Here is a 9002-nt window from a genome sequence, read left to right as displayed (position 1 = left end):
TCGACTCACTATTACTCTTTTCGTTGTTGGATTGAATAATCTGTAAGCTTTGGATCCAGGCTCAATTCCTAGATGCACAAGAGTCTGAGATCGATCATCCAGTTTCTTAAGAGTTGCAGAATCAACTTTTGCGTATGCTTTGCAACCAAACACTCTTAAATGATCTATGTTTGGTTTTCTCTTTCGCAAACTTTCATATGGAGTCATGTCTTTCAGATCTTTCCTAGGTATCCTGTTTATTAGGTATGTGGAGTGTCGTACAGCTTCTCCCCATAGATAATTAGGTACCTGCATAACCTTTAAAGAACTTCTTGTCATCTCCATTAGAGTCCTGTTTCTCCTCTCCACCACTCCGTTTTGTTGTGGTGTATATGGTGCTGTGAGTTGCCTTTGGATTCCATTTGACTCACAGAACTTGCTGAACTCTAAGGAAGTGAACTCTCCTCCTCTATCAGTTCTAAGCATTTTGACTTCCTCTTTTAACTCTTTTTCTATCAGATTTCTGAAAGCTTTGAATCTGTCAAATGCTTCACTCTTTTCTTTCATAAGAATAGACCACATATATCTTGAGAAGTCATCTATAATAACAAATATGTATTTGTTATTTGCAAGGGTTTGTGGTGTAATAGGACCACATAAATCAGCATGATTAAGCTCTAAAGGCTTTGAGGCTCTGAATGTTGTTGCTTTTGGAAAACCATGACGCGTTTGTTTCCCAACTAAACATGATTCACAGATCCTTGATTCATCGTTTATCTGTGGTAGCCCTCGAACCATCTTGTTCTGAGACATTTCCTTTAAAGTTCTAAAGCTTATGTGTCCTAATCTTGCATGCCACTTCCATGTCTGATCTTCCAGTCTCATATTTAGACACAATGGCCTTCCAATCATGAGACTTATCTGGTAGAGTCTATTCTGTGAACGTGGGACTCTAACTAAAAGTCTTCCACTTGGGTCATGAACTGTTAGATAATCTTGTCGCATTCTAACATCATATCCAACTTCTGTAGCTTGTCCTAAACTTAGAATGTTGCTTTGTAAGTTTGGGATGAAGTAGATGTTTGTGACAAGCTTTTGTTCTCCGGTTTTGCTCTGAAATAGAATTGATCCTTTCCCTTCAATTTCTACAGAAGATCCATCCCCAAACTTCACTTGTCCTTTGATTTTCTCATTGAGTTCAGAAAAGTAGTGTCTCTTACCAGTCATGTGATTGATGACTCCATTATCTAAATACCAGATTCCTTCTTATCCATCCTTTGATTCGTAGTTCTTTGGTATTAGTTTCCCTTCGTTTAAGAATACAACTTCGTGCATGAAAAGAGTTGTATCTGCTTCCCTTGTATCATTCTTGTTTGTTTCTTCCATCTTTTGTATTCTTTCAGGGCATACAGAGGAGAAGTGTCATAGTTTATCACATCTGTAAAAAATAATGTTTGATCTATCATTATTTTCTTTCCCTTAGTTTTGATCATTCTGACTTGTTGTTCTATCTTGTGAGTTAAACCTTCATCCCCTTCCTCGGCCTCTGTTTCCCCTACCACCTCTTCCACGACCTCTTCCTTTTGTCGCAGAGTTTTGTTGGTAAGAGTTTGTGTTCAAGAGTTTTCCTTGAGTTTCTCCATTGTTTTCTTCATCAAGGATTCTTTCTTCATATGCTTTCAATCTTCCAATTATATCTTCATAGCTAGTCTTCTTTAAATCTAAGACTTGTTCGAGAGAAGCTATGATATGAATATACTTGGATCTTGGTAAACTATTGAGAAACTTCTTTACCAGTTTATCTTCATCAATGGATTGTCCAAGTGACGCAGCTTTTGAGGCTATCTATGATAGTTTTCCTGCAAAGCTATCAATAGTATCAGTGTCTTTCATCTTCACTCTTTCAAATTCAGACATTAAGGTTTGCAGACGGGCTTCTTTAACTCGATCAGCTCCGAGATTACGTGCCTTTATTGCATCCCAAATCTTCTTTGAAGTTTCCTGTTCACCAACTTGTAGAACAAGACATTCTGGTATTGCTTGAAAGAGTAATCCAATGGCAACATTGTTTTTGTATGGGTCCAATGTACCAGGATCAATTGTTTCCCAAACTTTGTAGATTTTCATCAGTACCTTCATTCTCATGGCCCATACTGTGTAGTTTGTGGCGTTGAGGATTGGAACTTGTATTGATGGTGGCTTGAACTGTTTTGCACCCACAATGGTGGTTTCGTTTTCCATGGCTCAGAAACAAGCTCTGATACCAATTAATGGCAACTGCAAGATGAAAGTTAGCTTATATAAAGACAACTCTCTTTATTGATGTTTAGAAAATCTCTCAAAACTAAACACAAGCTCTAATCTTGCTCATATGATCAACCACAACTTTGGTGATCGTATATATATATAAAACTATGAATTCCTTTTCCTAGTCCTATTACCTTATTACATGTCTTTCCTTTTCTTAGAACTAGATGAATTCTAATTCCCTTAGGATTACATCAATTGCCTTTTCTTATCCTAACCAACTTGTTAGAGATTATCTTAGGATTAATGTTGAAGTTTATCCAACAGGACTAACATAACTTTACTAAAATGCAAACTCACTTCTCCCACAATCAGAAGAACATTGAAATTAAAATAAAATAAAAATCTAAAACGTGCATCATTTAAATTCCAAGAATTACAAACAGAATAAAAAAACACTGAAATCTAGCTGTGCACTCCTACATCACAAATCCATATTGCTTCGAAAAGGAAAAAAAAAATCGCAAACCAATTAGACAGAAATAAATAACCTAAACAAGGAGAGAATAAAACTAAATTGGGTCTTCTTAACTTGTATACCCATATACAGACTAAGGATTCATTAATAACTACTTTTTGTCCTGGAATATGGTTAATTATATTGGAATTATAATTATCTTGGATTAAGGTTTTCACGTTTTTCACAAAACATTAATCCCATCTTTACCCTTATCAGTATATAATTTCAACTTTATTATCTGTACAAATAGATTTAATTAATTATTATCATTTAAAATATTTGTCCGATTAGGTAACAAACGGAAGAAATTTATTTGGGTGATTTTCTTTTAAGAAAATTAACCGAGAAGTTGGCCCCACGTTGAGTTTAAGTTTCCCTTGTTTTATGCTAGTATCCTAATCTGAAGCGTAAATATATGGAAAACAATTGAGAAAAAGACGTTTAAAACTTAAAAAAATATATATGGTGAATATTAGGAAGATTAAAAGAACTAAGTAGGGTACTTACTACTTAACCATTGGATTAGGCATTGTGCGGACGTTGTTAAGATTTAATTAAAGTGTTTTGTAAATAATACGACCAGGTCCCACGAAAGATGAAAGTTTCTATTAGCTATACAATTGGACCCACTATAATAATAATTAAATGCATCTCCCAATAAACCATTGAGGGTAATAGGGGGAATAAATTGTTTCCCTTAATCATAAACGAGTTACAGCAGTCGCAATGCAAAACAGCAAATTGAATGCATTAAATTAAGAGTTTACGGATTCCTATCTTGTATAATGGTATATACAAGTTAACAAGATCCAACTAAATTTACTCATGTAACCAAAACAGAACCTAATGGCAACTGCAAGATGAAACTTAGCTTATATAAAGACAACTCTCTTTATTGATGTTTAGAAAATCTCTCAAAACTAAACACAAGCTCTAATCTTGCTCATATGATCAACCACAACTTTGGTGATCATATATATATATAGAACTATGAATTCCTTTTCCTAGTCCTATTACCTTGTTACATGTCTTTCCTTTTCTTAGAACTAGATGACTTCTAATTCCCTTAGGATTACATCAATTTCCTAATCTTGTCCTAACCAGCTTGTTAGTGACTTCTATGTTGAAGTTTAACCAACATTCTCCCCGTTAATCTTCAACCTTACCCGTGACATATCTTGTACTCCAATCAATTGTCTCATTTCTTCAAACTTGATCCGAGCTAATGCCTTTGTCAATATATCTGCTTTATGCTCAGTTCCTGGTATGTGTTCAACGTTGGTGATCTCCTTCTCGATACATTCTCGTATGAAATGATACCTTTTGTGAATGTGTTTCGTCTTCCCATGAAACACTGGATTTTTAGTGAGTGCAATTGCAGACTTATTATCAATCTTGATGAGAACTTTTTCAAGTTCTCTTCCTTTGATTTCACCCAACAGTTCTTGAAGCCATATTGATTGTTTAGCTGCTTCTGTTGCGGCCATGAACTCAGCTTCACAGGATGAGAGGGATACAGTGTCTTGCTTCTGTGAACACCATGTAATAGGTGCTTCACCTAGATAAAATATATGACCAGTTGTACCTTTTCCATCATCTTGGTCAATATTATGACTGTTGTCACTATACCCAACAATTCCTTTTGATCCTCCTCGACAATACTTCAATCCATAGCTGATTGCTCCTCTTAGATATCTCAATATCTGCTTTATTACATCACCATGAGACTTGCGTGGACTCTGCATATAACGGCTTGCTACTCCCACAGAGAAAGCCAGATCTGGTCTTGTGTGTAACAAGTATCTAAGGCATCCAACATTTCTTCTATAACTCATTGAATCAATCTCTGCTTCTTCTTGTTCCTTTGAAACTTTTAGTCCAAACTGCATTGGTATCTTAGTTGGATTACAAGTTTCAAGTCCTGCTTCTTTCAGAATTTTCCTTGCATAAGCTTCTTGTTTTTCTTCTTCTTCTTCTACGTTATTCTCAGTGTTTTCAATATTCTCTTCTTCTTCTTGATTATCATAGTGATTCTCTTCAGTGTTGATGGTTATGGGTCCTTCTCCTTCATCAATTACTTGACCCCATATCATGTGAAACATACCTGGATCCCTTCTCGATTCATTGGTTGTTTCCAGTTCCAATGTGCTGTCTCATCAAACACCACATCTCGACTCACTATCACTCTTTTCGTTGTTGGATTGAATAATCTGTAAGCTTTGGATCCAGGCTCAATTCCTAGATTCACAAGAGTCTGAGATCGATCATCCAGTTTCTTAAGAGTTGCAGAATCAACTTTTGCGTATGCCTTGCAACCAAACACTCTTAAATGATCTATGTTTGGTTTTCTCTTTCGCAAACTTTCATATGGAGTCATGTCTTTCAGAGCTTTCGTAGGTATCCTGTTTATTAGGTATGTGGAGTGTCGTACAGCTTCTCCCCATAGATAATTAGGTACCTGCATAGCCTTTAAAGAACTTCTTGTCATCTCCATTAGAGTCCTGTTTCTCCTCTCCACCACTCCGTTTTGTTGTGGTAGCCCTCGAACCATCTTGTTCTGAGACATAGTTTTTAAGGTTCTGAAACTTATGTGTCCTAATCTTGCATGCCACTTCCATGTCTGATCTTCCAGTCTCATATTCAGACACAATGGCCTTCCAATCATGAGACTTATCTTGTAGAATCTATTCTGTGAGCGTGAGACTCTAACTAAAAGTCTTCCACTTGGGTCATGAACTGTTAGATAATCTTGTCGCATTCTAACAACGTGTTAGATAATCTTGTCGCATTCTAACAACGTCCGCACAAGTAAGGTAAAAGAACTAAGTAGGGTACTTACTACTTAACCATTGGATTAGGCATTGGTTTCGGATTTAAGTTTTTAAAAGAAGCTCTTTTTAATTAATGTTTTTCTCGGAAATCAGTGTGCAGAAACCATAGTGATCAGCAACCCAGCAAATCTCAAAGGAAAAAGACAAACCAGATCTTTGGAGGGGAGAAATTAAAATTGCCTATCCAGTTCATGAACCAATGTATATAAAACCCCAAATCAAACAAGTTTGTATGAGGTAGAGATAAGAACGGTCTGGACCCTGATAGGAATCATAGCTCCGTTATCATTCTTGTACTCAACAGTCATTTGGGTCTTTCCATCGGGTCTCAACCATGCACATGTTCCATTCTTTCTCACCTCAGTGAGCTTGGCTCCGAGCTTGGGCATCAATTCAGGAGTCTCGTCAGTGGCATATCCGAACATGTGACCTTGATCACCAGCTCCAATCTCATATGGCTTCTTTGTAAGGTGACACTGACCATATCTGTAAAAGCACAACGATATTTGAATATATTCAGTCTAAGTATTCAACCATAAACAACAAGTATACTCACATCTCTAATCAAATTTCTTTAACCATTGCACTTTCATTATCTGAAATTTCCACTGTACTGACATAAACCCTGGTGCGTCGAAGGAGCAAAAGTCAGCCTTAATTGTTGAACTGAAAGGATTTTGGGTCCTTATTCCAGGTTCGAAAGATGAATATTAAAATATCTCCTTCAACGCCTGGATGAATATTAAAAAATCTCCTTCAACGCCTGGAGTTTAGAGTTTAGTATACCATGCCCAACCACCAGCCCGTTTGATTTGTATGAGCCATTCCTCCTCACAAACAACAAAGAAATTTTGTTTTCGTACAAAGGGACAACTCTTTATCGTTACGACGCAAAGACTGACACTTTAAACAAAGTTGCAAGTGTAGATGAGCGTTTGGTAACTTTTCAAGTAATTCCACACATCAACAGTCTTGTTTCGCTGAAGGCTTTAGGAGTTGATTCCAAGAAAAGAATAGCCAAAACTAGAGAACCAGGGAAAAAAGGGAGTCAACTAAAGAAAGCGAATTAAGTGATCAGCCAGATTGAAACAACCAAAAGGTTTTTCTTTCTCCGCAGGGGCTCCTGTAGTTTTTGATTTATTGAAAGGCGATGCAAACTATTCAGGTGAGGAGCAGCATTTGAAATCTCTAACTTCAAGTGTGAGAGTCGCATCTCGAATGCGCCTATCAATGTTTTTCCATGATGGATGGAGAACTGGTACGTAGGGATTTTGGAGCTGAGGGCAGCTCCCATCACCTCCATCAACTACTCTTAAAAAGTTTTTCGTAAAAGTTAATGTTTATTCCTAAAAGTAACGTTGTTTCATCCCATTTCTCCTAAACGTAAAGTTATAAAATTATACCCCCACTGTCCTTCAACGCCTGAAGAGGAAATATGAAGAAGGCAAAATAGAGGACGAACAAGGATAACAACTGGACAACAACTAGATAAAAGATTATATAAGAACAGCCATATTGCTAGAAGCAATAGAATTGTAAAATAATTACAATATTTTCATGTACTAATGATTTCACTTGACAGCACAATTAAATTTTTTGCCAAGTTTTCCTAATCTGCTCTATCCCACTGATCGAATCCCAAAGAAACTGAACAAGACCTGGAAAAACCTTGCAAAGCGTTGTCTTCTGCCAAGATCTCTGTGCGCTAAAACCATGACAAGTAAGAAACCTAGATATGCCCACTAACCAAGACAACTAAGATGCCAACATAGAAACAACATATTATCCTTGTTTTCATTATACTCCTATAACTTAGAGAACTTAGATGGGACAAGTTCAAATTGCATGTAATGAAGTATTCCCAGACTATTCTGCTCCCACTAACTTCCATCCTTGAGATTCCAAGTCGTCTTGAACGCCGTTTTCTGTAGTAGTGGTAGGGAGATGATCAGACAAAACCTTTTTATCAGTAACTTGGTTGTGATGGCTTTTACAGCCATAATAGAACGCATTCTGAACAAATAGCGCAATGAAATTCCCACCCGTCAACAAGATTAGATAAACCAATATCAGCAGAACCCAAACCACGCGACACATAGGAAGATAAACCATGATGAGAAACACATTAAGTTCAATAATCGAAACATCAGCGAAGTAGCAGAATACAATAACAAGTGCGGTACCAGTTTTCTGTCTCAGCAGTTCTCTGCTCTTCTTCAAGGCTGATATACCATAAACATTCGCTTCAGTAACCGAAATTACGCTTGCTAGATGCCATAATGCCGTTAAATATCCATTGACAGCAAAGTACACGAAACAAAAGATGATAGATAAAATCCACCTCAGAACATCCTTTGACTCTTTCAGATCAATAATCATAAGAAGAACGTCCGTAGCTGTGGGGACGGTATCATCTGTATGAATGATACATTTACTAATGAAATAGCTGGCGACGTAGTTTACAGTCTTAAGAAATATGGCGCAGAGGGAGGTGATGAAAACACGTAAAACTATACGAGGGATGGCGAGAAGAACGGACAGAAAAGAAACGGGTTTGGAGACGTAAAGACAAGCTATGGTGAAGCTGATAGCGGAGGTAGAGAGGAGATAGAAGGTGAAGAAGAAACCAAGGTAGATGATACTGGGTGATTGATCAGTGAACAGATTATCCGTTTCATACAAAAGTTGGAATACTGAAAGTGGGAGTATGAAGATCAAGGCTATGAAGAAAAAAATTCTTCGTGATGAATTGGCTCTGAGATTCACTGATTCAATTTTAAACAGCTTCATTTTGCTAATTCACTTAGTTTCACAGTTTGAATAGTGATGAGAGAAATGGGAGAGTGAGAGTAGTATTTGTAGATTAGGGTTGGCAACAGGAAATTACAAGGCGGTTTCCTAGCTACTTTTTCAATAACTTAAAAGAGGTGGATGACCATATGAGGAACTACTTCATGCTTAAGGTTGAACTAAAAGTGGCACTTATAGCAAGTGCAGTAGTTGAGATGAGCGGGTTTAAGTCTTTAATAGATGCTGTTTTAAACTGCGTACACAGATTAGAAGAGAGTGAGGTAACAACTAAGTAGCGTCTTAAATTGGTACATTTATTTATGATCGTGGCAGATATTTATTTGCTTGGACGCATTACTCAACTTTGTAACTCTTAGACACAAACTATGTTGGATTGCGCTTGGCTTGGTATTTATAATCGGAATGAGTGAAGATTTGAAGATTATGACTTTTTTTATTCCTTGCTGTGAGCCAATTTGTTATCACGGTGTGTCAAAATGTGTCATTATATGCTCTAGACTGCAACTTTAGCTACCACGTGACCCATATTAATTACTTTCAAAATTTGATTTGAGATCCAAAATGTGTCACATGGACCAAAATTTGTTACGAGACAAATTTGACTTACAGTCTCG

At 36.9% G+C, this 9002-nt stretch overlaps 1 pseudogene; it reads right to left on the bottom strand.

Moving 5' to 3' along the window:
• Positions 1-5795: 5795 nt before the first annotated feature.
• The window catches only part of LOC113312018, a 37332-nt pseudogene continuing 34125 nt past the window's right edge, over positions 5796-9002 (bottom strand).

The sequence above is a fragment of the Papaver somniferum genome, chromosome 9, assembly GCF_003573695.1.
Source record: "Papaver somniferum cultivar HN1 chromosome 9, ASM357369v1, whole genome shotgun sequence".
Classification (NCBI taxonomy): domain Eukaryota; kingdom Viridiplantae; phylum Streptophyta; class Magnoliopsida; order Ranunculales; family Papaveraceae; genus Papaver; species Papaver somniferum.
This window is presented reverse-complemented; position numbering and strand designations above follow the sequence as displayed.